Source organism: Megachile rotundata, chromosome 6 (assembly GCF_050947335.1).
Source record: "Megachile rotundata isolate GNS110a chromosome 6, iyMegRotu1, whole genome shotgun sequence".
Classification (NCBI taxonomy): Eukaryota; Metazoa; Arthropoda; class Insecta; order Hymenoptera; family Megachilidae; genus Megachile; species Megachile rotundata.
In genome coordinates, this window is record NC_134988.1 from 10,116,001 (window position 1) to 10,132,668 (window position 16,668).

The 16,668-nt window shown below is 35.7% G+C and overlaps 1 long non-coding RNA gene across 5 annotated transcripts; it reads right to left on the minus strand.

Annotated features, from left to right (window-relative positions):
* Window positions 1-1,401: 1,401 nt before the first annotated feature.
* On the minus strand, window positions 1,402-16,660 carry LOC143264686 (uncharacterized). Of its 5 annotated transcripts, none has more exons than XR_013038583.1 (3): window positions 16,534-16,660; window positions 3,486-4,066; window positions 1,402-3,074 (listed from the first exon to the last, which is right to left on the minus strand). It is a non-coding gene; the product is annotated as an uncharacterized LOC143264686 (long non-coding RNA). The 5 variants fall into 5 exon arrangements; XR_013038585.1 differs by having other exon boundaries at window positions 1,402-2,518; window positions 2,898-4,066; XR_013038584.1 differs by having other exon boundaries at window positions 1,402-2,518; window positions 2,609-4,066.
* Between the last annotated feature and the right edge of the window lie 8 nt (window positions 16,661-16,668).

The window sequence follows — 16,668 nt, forward strand, 5'->3', positions numbered from 1 at the left end:
ATCGATCGTGATCACCAATACCCTGGTACTGAAAACAAATCTTTTTCTTCTAACAAAGCATTCCAATACCATCTTCCAAACTATCAATACATTTATTCTTCTACAAACATCTTCACTTTTGTGAACATTATAAATCATTAAAAATCGAACACACATAACAATTATACTATATTTTACCAAAAATTTGACAAGACTTTACAGAAATTAATTTACAAATAAAATAAAATGGAATTACGTTCGCTATTATTATACATAGGAAAGCAATAACAAAAATTGTTAGAAACTTTGAGTAAATTACAGTGTGTCTTATATTTTTTAGAGTAGTGTTCTAATTTGCCTAATTCAAAAAATTCACAAAGACCTTACAGATGTAGACAAAGGTCCTAACAGAATAAAGTCTTAACATAGTTTGAGTACAATTGAATTTTAATGCCACTCAAAATTATTTACGATTGTTGCACTCGAATTAAAGTCACATGAAAACATACATAAATGTCAATAATTTGACCCTAGTACAATTCAAAAGTAATTGAAAAGAATCCATTAATAAATAAATCCTCAAAATTTTAATGGTCGACCAAAAAATGTATAAAATATAAAAATAAAGTTCTTATTAATGAATTAATCATTCGACAGAAATATTTGTCATTAGACAAATATGACAAATATCGACAGTATATCCTCGTCAGCCTTTCCCGTTCCCATGGTTTCGAATTGACAATAATTGTCCGTCAACTATTTCCGAGTATTCGTGTAACGGACTCCCAAGATCGAGACGTATAATTTCGCAACGGAATTCGAAAGGCTCCGAAGATTATTAGTCAGTTTCCGAACTCGATACGCAATCTTATGCTGATACGTTACGCTATACTCGTGATATTATCTGTTAATTCATATAAATAGGAATTACCGTTAAATGATTACCGATCGTACCGTATAATTTCACGTTAATTTTAAATTCGTAACTTTCGTCGCGTTTGTCGAGTTTAGAAGGAAAAAAAATTCTTTCCTCAATTACCATCTGGATAATTTCAATATGCTGCCTCTCTAACCCATTCATTCGTGTTTCAAATCTTCATGTATTATTTTGCTACTTTTAACTTCGGTAAAGTGTTTCGATGACCTTATTTTCGAGTCAACTCTAATTTATTGCATTCTCTAATGCATATTCTAATTTTTTGCATTTGGTGTACTGTGCTGATCAGATATGTTATTAGAGACTCAAATTATATGGTGTTTAAATGCAATATCGTATTCTTTTATTGAGCTTTAACCACACATGGAAAATGCACTCTTTCAGGTGTAACATGATGGTGAATTATAAATGTTTGCCTGACTGAATTGCTGTGTTCTGTATTTTTATTTATACTATCTGTATTTTACACTTTTTGTTCTTTATTCTCTATATGCTCTATATACTCTATATTCTCTATATTCTTTATATTCTATTTTCTGTATATTTTGTAGGTTTTATATATTCTATATTCTCTATATTTTATATTGAACAAGTTTTATATTCTCTTCATTTTTTATTTTATACTCTATGTTCTTTATTGTATACCTCATACTCTGTATCATATGTGTATCCTATATTTTATACGTACACATACATGTACATCCTATATACATATGTATATTTTGCTGATTCTATATGTACTATATTCTCTACATTTTATATGGAACAAATTTTATATTCTCTTCATTTTTTATTTTACATTCTATGTTCTTTATTGTATACCTCGTACTCTGTATCATATGTGTATCCTATATTTTATACATACATATACATACATATGCACCCTATATACATGTACATACATGTCCTCATATGTTCCATATTTTATGTTCTATATCCTACATTCTATATCACATCACGTACACCCTGTTTTTCATATATTATGTTCAACATCTGTATCACCTATCCTACTCTATACCCATCTCCCATTTTCTACATATCACATATCATACTACACACATATATTCCTTCATATTTCTCTAATAAATCCCACATGCATACTGTCCATCCTATATTAAAATATAAACCTAAACACCTAAAGACCTATGAGATCTAAAGACCTCATCATCCCACCATTTTCTATTTCACCATTTTATTCGAATAAAAAAAAGACTTCAAATGTAATCAAGTTTGCAAAAGCGGTTCTCGCTGTCAACCGTGCCGGAACGAGGTGTAAAACGAATTTAAGTTAGGTTAGGGCCCGGTACAAGGTTTATCCGAGGTTGAACCGGTGGTATCCGTTTGATAGCAGATAGCAGGCCGAACGACGCTGGTATGTTCTCATTACGCGTCGTGTAGGTATGCGGCGGCCAGTTCGTGTTCTCCATGCTTCGAGATCCGTGCACGCTGCGAGACCATGTTTCTTCTCCTTTTCCTTTCTACCTTCTTTACCTCTGCTCTTCATCTTCTTCCTCCTGGCTTCTTTGTCCTTCTCCTTGAAGCTCCAGTCAAGCTCCGTTCACACTGCTGCTCTTGTGTCCTTTCTGAATTATTCGCATCATCCTAAAATGTAAGTAATCCAAAATACAAAATTAACCTTTACTAAATTAAAAATAAAAATTTAAAAATCGTGGTTCGAATGAGTGAAGATACTTCATAGAATTCTTCGTAATTTTCTTTCGAATGAAACTTTAACACCCAGTATTCCCGTTCTCGTTTTAATTCTTGTTCATCTCCCTTTAACGAGTTTGTTGCTTTTTGCGGATGTTATCTGCCCACCTCTCAGCTCACTTCTTCTCACTTAAACTTCTTCAACAAGATAAGAAGAATGGCCACCTGTTTTATTTGCATTTTCGGAAAAATTCCCGAAACCTTCAGGTCTTTGACTGCTTATATTTGCATGGCTTTTTTTAATCTTAACTCATTTTGCCCTCGTTTTAACCTTTTTCGAATTCCAACCGCTGCTGCACACGTATTTATCTTGAAGTTTCGCGAGAGCCCCACCACTCCTCTCTTTAATCTCCCCGCTTCCATTTAGTTTTGCCCGGCTGTCCGTTTCTTCTTCTTCTGTCTTCTGCGTCTCATTGTTTTCTTTTCGTTACCGCTCCATTCAGAGAAACTACGGACCCGTAAAACGTATGTAATGTTATTTTGTTATTCTAAGTCTTTCTGTTTTCTCTTCTCCTTTATTCTTTTATTCGAGAAGAAACGGATCATTAAAATATAGGTTTTATATTTTTTACTGTATTTTTATTTTGTACTTGTGAAAATGTAAGGTTGGAAGAAGGTTATAAAAAAAAATCTACAAATCTTGTACCTTCTTGACTTGTCACATTAACTTGTTAAAAATATTCATTTAAAAATTCAAACTTTTAACAAATTATTTTCTCCCTTCTTCAAGTTCCATAAAATCAGTAGCTTTAGTAAAATATTTTAACTTAATATTTTATTTCAGTCTTGTAAATTATGTCACAGTAATCTCTCTCATTGTATTTTTGCAGGATTAAAATGTTTGAAATTTCCATATTACCTGAGATTTAATCACTCCAGTTTACAAAAGCCCGTAACTGGCTTTCGCAGCAGAAATTGTTTTATTTGCGGTTGCAACTTCGTTGCATTTCAAAGTTCCGTCGATCGCCTATCAAATTTTATAATTGGAAATCACAGTGAATTATGCACATTTCCATCAGACTTTCAAGAACTCTTGTTCGCTTCATTTCAATATTCCTTAATCTCCACTTCGCCAGTTTCCCTTCTAACTTCTTCCTTTTCCATCTCTCGGAAATTCATTTGAACCAAGACTTAAATGCATTGAAACCATTCATTACTGTACAACTTAAATTTCACGATATTACTTCCTTAATTACATTCTGTGTGTTCTTTTTATCGACTACATTCTTAATCTTCATCTTATTCCTCCTCCCCTTCTTCCTCATCTTGACCTCTCATGGAACTTAAATTATAACGCAAAAGGCGTGCATATATTTTAAAGCGGTTTCATTTGAGAACTTCCTTTCTTTTACTTTTTACGTATACTTTCTTGTTCTTTTACCCTCCTCTCTTCGCTTGCTATGTTTTTCTTCGATGGATGATAAAACTTCGTGAGGTTAACTGGAATATAGAACAGGTATGTCAGCTATAATCAATTTTACTACGAGTCATTTCATACAAGTTTTGCAAATCATTTTATAAATTATATTCATTGAAAGATGAGTGGTTCTGCAACAAGATTTTTGCTTTAAAATTAAAATGATTTTTATTTTATAAATTGAAGTACCGAGTACTTCTTTATGCATTTGGGAACATAACCTATAATTGTTATTGGTATTCAAGGATTCAGGAGAACAGCTAAATTAAATTATCTATCAAATTGTTGTGCAATATAATTTGTCAAATATTATTCCTTAATTTTGCTGTTAATTTCTTCTTGGCATTTTTTGAATTGGGGTTGCAGAAATTTGGGAAATTTGGAATTTGGAGATTTTGGATTTGGAGGTGTAGAAATTTGGGAATTTGAGAATTTAGGAGTTTTGGGATTTGAGGATGTAGAAATTTGGGAATTGGGGATTTTATAGAAATTAGGGAATTCTGGATTGGGGATGAATAATATGGAAATTTGAGAATTTGGGAATTTGGGAATTTGGGAATTTGGGAAGTTAGGAATTTGGGAATTTGGGAATTTGGGAAGTTAGGAATTTGGGAATTTGGGAAGTTATGAATTTGGGAATTTGGGGATTTGGAAATTTGGAAATTTGAGAATTTGGGAATTTGGGAAGTTGGGAAGTTGGGAAGTTGGGAAGTTGGGAAGTTAGGAATTTGGGAATTTGGGAATTTGGGAATTTGGGAATTTGGGAATTTGGGAATTTGGGAATTTGGGAATTTGGAAATTTGGAAATTTGGAAATTTGGAAATTTGAGAATTTGGAAATTTGGGAATTTGGAAATTTGGTAATTTGGGGATTATGGGATTTGGGGATGTAGACATTTGGGAATTTGGAATTACAAAACTCCCTAATTTCTACAACTCTCAAATCCAAAATCCCAAATTCCCAAATTCCCAAATTCCCAAATCCCCAAATCCCCAAATCCCCAAATCCCCAAATCCCCAAATCCCCAAATCCCCAAATCCCCAAATCCCCAAATCCCTAAATTCCCAAATTTCTACATCCCCAAATCCCTAAATCCCCAAAATCCCAAATTCCCAATTCACTTTAATCCAAATCTCAAATCCCAAATTGCCACATCCCCATCTTCAAAATCCTCAAATTCCCAAATTTCTACATCCCCACATCCAAACTTAACTTGTGTTATAATGTTTTCAACGTATAGTATATATTATAGAAACAATTATAGTAAATGAAGAATAACAAAAAAATGAGTAAAAAACAATTCACAAAAATACCCATACAAATCATCTAATATGTCCACAAAAATTAAGCAAAGTTAACTATATATAAAAATAGAAAAGAAGTTAACCCAACTTGAAATCACATTATCTCTCCAAAAAGAGTCATCCAAAACAATACTATCAATAAAATACAGGTGGTCCCATTATTACCCACCAAAAATTAATCAAAATTACCTCAACAGTGTCTTACAAGCTAAACTTTGAAACAAACTCGAATTATCGACGACCCTCTTAAATAAGCACCTGCAAATAATGTAGCAGTATCTCGTATGCATAAAATGTAATATTAAAGAATCGCAAATGAAGCGGTACCGTAAACGGACTCTCCAACTACACGTGCATCGCGTGCAATGTGAACGCCCTCGCCGACAACGAGCGACTTTTCGTTCACGTTCGATGCATCAAATTCGATGAACTGATCGCATCCTGCGTTTTAAGCTTGGTCCACACGAGAAAACCGTTTACGTCGACCATAATTTCCTGACATACCATTCCGCAACATTATGCACGCCGTCGTTATTCAAAGTTTGCCGCTTTCACGGCAAAACGCTGATATTACGGCAACTTTGTTGAACATACATCTTGCACCGTTAGGTCGTTTCGAATATTGCAAATAACATGACATGTGGTATATTACGGATAAAAAGTAGTCTGGTTACTTCCAGAGTTTGCACTCGAATGGACGTGCATAGGTTAGGTTAAATCGGGTGGAACGGAGGTGGAGTTTTTAGAAAGCAGTTTTTGTGGATTTGTTTATTCAGGTATTTGTAAGTATGATTGGTTGAATGAGCAAGGGATAGTTCAGTTAAATGTTTCAGGTTGATTTTGTGTTGGTTTAATGCGTTGGATGAGGGTTTAGAGGCGCAAGTTTTTAAGGTTTCAAGTTATAAAGTATCAAATTTAAAAATTTGAGAATTAAGAAATTTTCAGAGCATCAAGTAACAAAGTAGCAAACTTAAAAATTTGAGAATTAACAAAATTTCAGAGTAACAAGTTTACAAAGTGACAACGTAACAAAGTTAAAAATTTGAGAACTAAAAAAATTGCAGAGTAACAAGTTTACAAAGTGACAATGTAACAAAGTTAAAAATTTGAGAACTAAAAAAATTGCAGAGTAACAAGTTTACAAAGTGACAATGTAACAAAGTTAAAAATTTGAGAACTAAAAAAATTTCAGAGTAACAAGTTTACAAATTGACAATGTAACAAAGTTAAAAATCTGAGAACTAAAAAAATTTCAGAGTAACAAGTTTACAAAGTGACAATATAATAAAGTTGAAAATTTGAGAACTAAAAAAATTTCAGAGTAGCAAGTCTACAAAGTGACAATGTAACAAAGTTAAAAATTTGAGAACTAAAAAAATTTCAGAGTAGCAAGTCTACAAAGTGACAATGTAACAAAGTTAAAAATTTGAGAATTAAAAAATTGTTAGAGCATCAAGTTTTCAAAGTGACAACGTAACAAAGTTAAAAATTTGAGAACTAAAAAAATTTCAGAGTAACAAGTTTACAAAGTGACAATGAAATAAAATTAAAAATTTGAGAACTAAAAAAATTTCAGAGTACCAAATTTTTAAAGTGACAGAATAACCTTAGAAATTTCAATATTTTTTAATTTTCAATCTGACAATCTTTCAAACTTTTTAATCTAGAAATTTACAAATTTTCAAATTGAGTCTTTCAATATTTTAACCTAGAAACTTACAAATTTTTAGGTGAGCAACTTTCAAATTCTTTAATCTAACAATTTACAAATTTTCAAATTAACAATTTTTCAGACTTCAGACCCTAAAAATTACAATTAAAAATTGCAAATTTTCAAATTAAAAATTGCAAATTTTCAAATTAAAAATCTTCTAAACTTTTGAATCCAAAAATTCAGATATTCCAATATTACCAACCTCAAAAATTAGCAAATTGTAAATCTACAAAAATACTTGATCTCCCCAAATTAAAAGCAAGGTAAGATATACTCCATCTATACTTGTTCTCATTCCAATAAAATCTCCATTACACTCAAACCCATCAGTTGTTCCCATAATCACCCAAAAATAATCCTAAAATAATTTAATGTCACCTAAAGACACTAAATGTATAGAATTTCCCATTTTCCTAACTACAGTACAATTGTGAACGTCGCTTAATCCACGAATTCCATCAAGTTCATCCCCGTGGCAGTTTGACAGAACCACAACGAAATTTGAAACGTTACTCAATAGAATTCCTCCAGATTACCAAGTGACGTTAGCAGACAGTAGTCGGGAATTTCCCGAAAATGTAATTCCCCGTAACCGGAGCAAATTCGAAGGAATCTTCTGTGGAAGTCAGGAGACGCGGTGCTTCTCCGTCTGCTGGTCGTTCCTCTTCGTCGTTTCAGACTCGTTCGCCGGATCCTTCTTCAGCTTCCAGCACAGTGGTGATCTTGATAACGTGTGGTGGTAGAGCGATGGCGTTTGGTAGTAGTGGCAGAATGGACTGGGGCGGAAGAGGAGAGGGAACTAGTTCAGTGAACAAAACGAAACGAGAGGCAGTTGCACGCTGTAGCAACGCCTCGACCATGTCGGTGGAACTAAAAGCTTGCACAAACTGAACTCACTGACCCCCCAAATATCTACTTGTTACGTAGAGATTACTCGAATTTGCTGAACAATGTTAGGTGCGCATTCGTAAAAAATTTCTAGGTGGAAATTTGTGGATTTACAGGATCGTTAATTTGTACATTTTTATGTTTTTAATTTTTAGGCTTCTTTCAAGGAGTATGATTTTTTAATAGCATGTTTTTGAGTTATTAAATTTGTAAGTTTGTAGGTACTCAAGTTTGTATATTGTTGTATGATTTTGTAATTTTCTGAGGAGTATGTTTTCAGGCCTTCAAGTCTTCAGTTATTGAATTTTGAAAATTTTCAGTTGGATAATTTGTTGATTTCTGGAAGTCCAAATTCTTGTTGCTAAATTTCTATATGTGCAAATTTCTAAGTGTTCGAATTCCTAACCTCTAAATTCTTTAATACCCCAATTTGCTAATTTCTCAAAGTCCAAATACCAAATATTCCACATCTCCAAATCCTCAAATCTCTAAATTACTAACTAGCCTAACCTCCAAATTCTTTAAGTCCCCAGTTACCTAATTTGCTAACTTCTCAAGCTCCAAACACCAAATATTCCACACCTCCACATCTTTAAATCCCTTAATTACATCCCTACTCCCAAATTCCCAACTTTACCAATTTGCTAACTTCTCAGGTTCCAAATCCTCAAATCCCCAAATTAGTAACATCCCCAACCCCAAATTCTTCAATTCCCCAATTTGCCAACTCCTCAAGCTCCAAACACCAAATATTCCACACCTTTAAATCCTCAAATCCCTAAATTACTTCCACACCCACAAATTCTTTAATTCTCCAATTAGCTAACTTCTCAAGGTCCAAATCCTCAAATCAGTAACTTCCCCAACCTCAAATTCCCCAATTCCCCAATTAGCTAACTCCTCAAGGTTCAAACACCAAATATTCCACACCTCAAATCCTCAAATCCCTAAATTACTTCCACACCCACAAATTCTTTAATTCTCCAATTAGCTAACTTCTCAAGGTCCAAATCCTCAAATCAGTAACTTCCCCAACCCCAAATTCCCCAATTCCCCAATTTGCCAACTCCTCAAGCTCCAAACACCAAATATTCCACACCTCAAATCCTCAAATCCCCCAATTACTTCCCCACCCCCAAATTACCAACTTTCCCAGTTTGCTAACTTCTCAAGCTCCAAATCCTCAAATCCCCAAATTAGTAACTTCCCTACCCCCAAATTCAATTCCCTAATTTGCTAACTCCTAAAGGCTCAAATACTAAATATTCCACGCCTCCAAATCCTCAAATCCCTAAATCAGTAACTTCCCCAACCCCAAATTCCCCAATTCCCCAATTAGCTAACTCCTCAAGGCTCAAACACCAAATATTCCACACCTCAAATCCTCAAATCCCCCAATTACTTCCCCACCCCCAAATTACCAACTTTCCCAATCACTTCCCCAAACTCCAAATCCATAAACCACTAACAATCCAAATCTATAAAATTCTCCATCCATATTATCCATCATAACTCCCAAAAGTCCATAGATTCCTCAGTTAAAATATTTTCAACCAATTTTTTCGTCACGCAATAACTCCGAGTAAAAAGTTGTCAGGTATTCTGCATAATACTTTATTATTCCATTAAGAGTTACGACTATATTACAGTCAGAGGATGTTCTTCAACTCCATCATTAGTCTCAACGTCGGTGTATAGGGCGCTGTCAGACGGGAGATCACATACGACATGGTGTTTTGCATCTGAGTACCACGAATCCCTCCGATATTTAAATGTAAAATACCTGTCGTCGAAGTTACATTTTTTTCTCACGTTGAAGCAACGACGTTGACCTTCTCCCTGGTATCTGGGCCTTTTAGGAAAAGATTCGTCATCTCGTACCGTTACTGTACTCCTCCGGGCAATTCGTCAATGTTTCTTTTCTTTTATATACTTTTTGTGTCGCATCTGGGATCTTTTCAATTTTTCGACAGTTTTTGGGTCTTTGTAGAGTGAAATTTATATCTACTTTGACGTGTGTGATCGATTTTTATGTTGTTATGTGTGGTTGCTTAAAATGTTTGTATGGTATGTTTAGTAATTTAGTTTTTAAAATTCTCAAAATCTCCAATTACCAAATTCCTAAATTCTCAAATTTCTACATTCCCCAATTTTACATTTCCAAATTCCACGTTCTCCAATTTCTACTTTCCCCAATTCGACATTCTCCAATCTCTACATTCCTCAATTCCACATTCCCCAATTCCACATTCCCCAATTCCACATTCCCCAATTCCACATTCCCCAATTCCACATTCCCCAATTCTCAAATTCTCCAATTCCACATTCCCCAATTCCATATTCCCCAATTTCTACATTTCCCAATTCCACATTCCCCAATTCCACATTCTCCAATTTCTACATTAGCCAATTCCACATTCTCCACTTTCTACATTCTCCAATTCCATATTCTCCAATTTCTATATTTCCCAATGTCTACATTCCTCAATTCCACGTTCCTCAATTCCACATTCCCCAATTTCTATATTCCCCAATTCCACATTCCCCAATTCCCACATCCTCCAATTCCACATTCCCCAATTCCACATTCTCCAGTTTCTACATTTCCCAATTCCCACATTCTCGAATTCCACATTCCCCAATTTCTACATTTCACAATTCCACATTCACCAATTTCTACATTTCCCAATTCCCTTATTCCTAAAATTCAAAATTCCCAAATTCCCAAATTCTGAAATTTGCAAATTCCCAAATTTCTACATCCCCAAATCCCAAAATTCCTGAATTCCCAAATTTCCTAATTTCTACCCTCCAAATTGCAAAATCATCAAATTCCAAAATTCCCTAATTTCTACATCTCCCAAATCCTAAATCCTCAAATTTGTACATTCCCATCTCCAAAATCTTCAAATTCCAAAATTTCCTAATTTCAACATCTTCCAAATATAAAACCCACAAAGTCCCAAACTTCTAAATCCTCACATCCAAAATCCCCAACTCCCCAAATTCCCAATTCACTTTAATCCACATCTCAACTCCCAAATTTCCACGTATCTACCTTAAACCAAAAAGACCCCATAAATTTCTCATGTATACCTCACCTCATTCATCAATACGAGTTTTTTCTCTCAGGTGTCATTTCGCGTTGTATTTTCATTGTAACCGGTCCATTAAGGGAGCAGAAATGAAAAATAAAGAATAAGAGGTATATGTAAAAATGCTTGTCAAAAGCGTTCGAGAAAGCTCTTTGGCGGCGGATCGAGAAGTATAGGAGGGCAGTGAAAAGAACGACTACATTATCTCTCGGAGATGGTGCATAAAAACGTTCCTCCGCAGCTGATTCGTCCGCATTGGCAGGTACCTGCAGCGTTTACACGAGGCTGCACCCGACTGCGTGTCGCCGGCTCGTGAATACAAATGCACCCGCAGGTAGACGTCCACTTATGCACGAAACGCGGAAAAATCTCTCTACCGACTCTTCCAACTGGTCACGATCGATTAATATTGTCTCTCACCTTCGATCGTTCATCCGTCGTTTACGGCTCTGTGGTTATTTAGATATAATGATGGTTTCACTGTAAGATTATTTATTTATATTTTTGAATTACTGAATTAATTTTATAATATTGTAAAAAAATGACAGAAAAAGGGGTGATTATATTTTGTAATAATATCTAAAGGTACTTATTATTTTGACACAATTATTAATAAGAGATTGAAGTATCAATTTTTGGGTTGGCCTAATAATGTTCAATTTTAATTTTCCTTGTATGAAATTAATTTTGATATCTCTATAAAGAATGGTACACTGTAATATTCAATAAGTATATATTCAAAATAGCTTTGCAGAAGTTTCAGACATTTTCACAAAATAGCAAATATTACAACTTGTAAAATAAACTTTCATTCTTCAGAAACACCAGAAACCTTTTATTAGCACCTTCAGAATGTTACACATTCCCCAAGAACATTAACCTCCACACCTTTCGTGTTAAAATCACGTTTTCTTTCCATCAAGCTCAAACTTAACCCCTCCATTTTACGCAAATAGAATATCTAACAACAAAATGGTCTCATAGAATTATTCATTTCACACATTTTGTATTCCAATCGTCAGCTTTTCTATTTCTCCCCGCTTTCTATTCCCAGTATGTAAAAATCGTAGTTGAAACCAGCTATGTAGTCGATCGGTGAACATCGATCGATAGATCGTTCGTCGAGACGACCTACCGGCACGAATATTAAGACAAATTTCTCGAATATAGTCTGGTCGTGGATGCCTCGATGAACTCACAGCGTGATCAAATCGTTTTCTCCGCTGCATCCACGGAACAACCCTTCTATTGATGCTGCATCGATGTTCATCAACAATTTTAATGTTCCGTGAATTTCTGTTCCGCGCCACGAGAAAGCGAGTATCGATAAAAACAGGCCGACTTGTAGCGAACATCCGAGGATATTCTTGAACTCTGTGCTCCAAGAAACGTGATTCACTCGGACGTTCTATATTTCCGGTGAACGGGCTCAATGAAATTCGATTCTGATTTCGTTTACTTCGACTTTCACTGATTCTGTGTATCGATTCTTGTTTTTTTTTTTTGTTATGTGGGTGATGAATTGTGTGATGGTGGAGGGAATTTTGGTAATTGGATTTTTGGTAATTTGAGAATTTGAGGAATGGGGAGATTTGAGAATTTGGGGATTTGGAGATATGGATATAAAGCAAAGTGGCAATTAGAGATTTTGGGTAGTTTGGGATTTTAGGATGTAGAAATTAGGAAATTTGGGAATTTGGGAATTTTGGGATTTAGGGGTGTAGAAATTTGGGAATTTGGGAATTTGGAAATTTTGGGATTTTAAGATGTAGAAATTAGGAAATTTAGGAATTTGGGAATTTTGGGATTTGGGGATTTTATATTTGCGAGATGTTGAAATTAGGAAATTTTGGAATTTGGGGATCTTGGATTTGGGAGATTTGGAAATTAGGGGAGTTTGGAATGTGGTGATTTTGGGATTTGTAGTGTAAAAATTAGGACATTTGGGAATTTGGGAATTTTGGGATTTGAGGATGTAGAAATTTGGGAATGTGGAAACTTAGAAATCTGGGAATTTGGGGATGTATGTAGAAATTTGGGAATTTGAGGATTTTGGATGTGGGTATGTAGAAATTAGAAAATTTGGAAATTTGGAAATTTAGCAATTGGACTAATAACTTTGTGAATTCGCAACCTTGAGAATTTACAAATATGCAAACCTTAAAATTCTCAAACTTCTAATTTTAATTCAGAAACCCCAAAATTTCAGAATGAAAAAATTTTAAAATCTCAATAACCGTGACCTTAAACGTCTATGTTTGACCTTAAATTTGACCTTGAACCCTTAATTTTTCATGAAAATATTCAATCTTGATGTGTGACAACAAATATTAACTTCAAAGAAAATTGTATCAACAACTCATGGTACATAATCATCCCCTCTCACAATTTTTTTCCAACTTCACCCTAATGCAACCCTTAACCTTTTTACGAAAATATTCTCTAACCTCCACCTATATGTAAATTAACTACAAACAAAAGAAATCGTGTTAACCTAATATATTCGATGAAATTTAAATTTCCACAATGTTCATCTTAGTGTCCTCAATTTTTTATCTCCCAAAGAATTAGTCCACAGCTTCTGCACAGCTCATTTACTTCTCCGTATCTGCAAGGAAATAGTTTAAGAAACAGAGGTAACTGTAAAACGCATTTAGAGATAAAGTTACAGTTGTGTGCAGTTAAAAAATTGTAACGACAGTTATTTGCAGGAATAGCCTGCAGTGTGACGCCATTTCTTGGTCTTATTACGATTAGATAAACAAGTTTCGCGAGAAAGATGTAACTATCGGCTTGCTCCGAAGCAGCGCGATTTTCTGTAATCGTAAACCGGAACACGTGTTCGTTCATCGGTTCGGGTCCATGATCATTAGTAACGTTTAATTAGTGACTAACTCTTTTACTATGTTTAGAAATCTACTTGCAAATTTCTTTTTATGTTATTTCATAAGGAAGATTTTCAGAAAATAATTTGAATAACATTCTTAATTGACTGTTTACAATTTTGTTACATTTTGTCAAATTTTGATGGGTACTTTGAAAATAAATTTTCATTTTTATATTGCTTAGAAATTTGATTCCTTAAAATTTGATGCAAGTGGAATATGTTTTTAAAAAAGTGAGGTTAAAGTAAGGTGATTGTATGATACACAAGTGTTAAATATACAGGTGCTTCATTTTTATACCAAACGATGTAAGCATACGTCAATGTATGTATGAAAAAGTATAAGTAAGAAATATTACATGAACATATTAGCATATGTGTTTCATTTCAAAGTTGTAACTATTTACTCCTCGTTTGTTATACTCCTTGTTACATACATTTTTGATCCATACATGTAGACATTTATACTTCGCACATATTTTTGCACATATATTTTTTGTAAGAATTATGAATGACTGCTCTCTTGCTTAATGTAGTATTCACTGAAATAAAAAGATCAAGAAATTCGAATAACGATAGACTTCTCAACAATGTCAACTCTGTTATCACAAAGACAACTTCTCCAAAAAAAAATAATTTACTTGCATTATAACTTTGTATCAACCATAACATGTTTCCATAATACCAAACAAAGAATCCCCATAATATTTTTCTCTGTTAATTACAGAATACGCCACCGGTATCATAAAAATCTAAATTTGCATAAAGATCGTCGATCTAGTTATAAGTGGACAGTTATCGTAGCGTACGTTCGTACGGTAGGAATTTCCAGCGGCGAGGAGACTCCGAGAAACCAGTCTCGGACAGACAACTCGGTCTCGATCGGTAGGAATACTCGTATACCGCGAGTTGTGGCAATCCACGTTGCCACTGTAACGAAACGAAAGGTTTTCAGGTCCAAAACGAATGAAACGTGTTCGCGTCTCACGGTCGCGGTTCGGTCTCTCGCGCGGCCAAGCTATTCCTGTTCATGATCGTCACGAGGAAGCGTACGGGTGATCGGGCCAGATCCCGGGACCCAGACGAACAATTACCCCGGTTGTTCTAGGCAAGTGGAGCGAAATCCACGATCCATGAACTAGAACCAGCCGGGTTCTTCCGAGACACTCGATTGGATCGATTCGCCGGTGTAAAACCGGCTGGGCGTCGGCGGCTGCTGCCAGCGGAAAGAGACGGAGATGAAAAAAGAGCGGAAAAAAGGCAGGAGGGAGAGAGGAATAGACTGGACGTTCGGGGAGGAAAAAAGAGAGCAGCGAAGAGGGTCGAGGGAGAGAAAGAGACCGAGGTTCGATCTCTCTGAGTGCCTCTGGCCGCTGGCCTCTCCTCTTCCCGCCCACCAACAACCGATCTCCTTCTTCAGTGCCGGCGCCGCGCGAGTTTCCTACAGGTGGACTTACAACCTGCCTCACCATTTTTTTACCTTCCGCGTTTCGAGCCTGACACGATACCTTTCCAATAAATAATACGATCCTGCCCGACTACTTCCTTCGGGATTCAGCTATGAACGCGTTCATTGAACGAGAGGAAACGTAAAATTTATACTACTTCAGAGTTCCGAATGCGGTACGTCGAATAGGTTAGTTGGAAGAGTCTTTGGAAACGCAAGGGAGAATGGAGAGGTTCGGTTTATGCGGAGAGGAGGGTTTGCCAGCGAAATTTGCTGATCGGTGTTTATCGATCAAGGGGGCACCAAGCCTTACTATTACGCACCTGTTCCTCATACCACGTCCCTACCTAAACCTCCTGCGTTCAACCTGCGCGGCATCGCGTCGTAGGCACTGGTAGATAGGATACTTGTGGATCTCCCTCCTTCGTACCTGGTCCCTTTTGCTCTACGTCTCTGTTAGCGATGGATTCGATCCGGATTCGAGCTTCGAGCAAACGTTCTCGTTCAGACGTTACTAACTGTTATGCAGAGTAACTGTGTAGGGTCTAGAGCCTTTAATTTCACGTTAGAGGTGTTACATCGTTAGAATATTTGTTAGGACGTTCTATAGAGGCGTCGAACTATTGCTCTTAAAAACTAGAGGCATCTTAAGGTACCTTATAGTAGCTTAGATACTAGAGGCATCTTATGGTATAGTAAAGATAATAATAATAATAATACCGCAAGTTATATCACATCGCAAAGTGAATCAAACCGAAATAGCATGTTTGAATTTCAAAACACACAAATGGAATTACTGTTCCTTCGAAGGCGTACGGTTCGAGTAACACGTCCGATCGCAGCTCCGATTATTCAACCAGTCGTTATCTTCAACATTTCCGGTACTTATCTAACTTTATCATAACAACGTATTAGCGGAGACCCATTCCCCTAAGTCGTAAATGCTAATCCAATATCAATACCACTCGTCCCTATCTCGGAATAAGAATTCTAAATTGCTTCAACTTCTGTTTGCACCTTCGACCACACTTTCCATGCAAATGTAATTCAAATTGCAGCTAAACTATGCATGTGGTATGGAATAAATTTGCATCCAACGCTTTTTACCACCTACGTCCTGATTAAGACCCGTGGTTTAGCCCGATCGGGATTACTCACCATTGCAAAAAGGTATAGACTTGTTCTGTCGGAGATATGGGGGTCATCTCCATCGCTAGATCCAGCTCCAGGTTCTCCTGCGTCTCGGTTAGACTCCCATTGGCCAGTTCCATCGGACTCTGTTACACCGTCGGC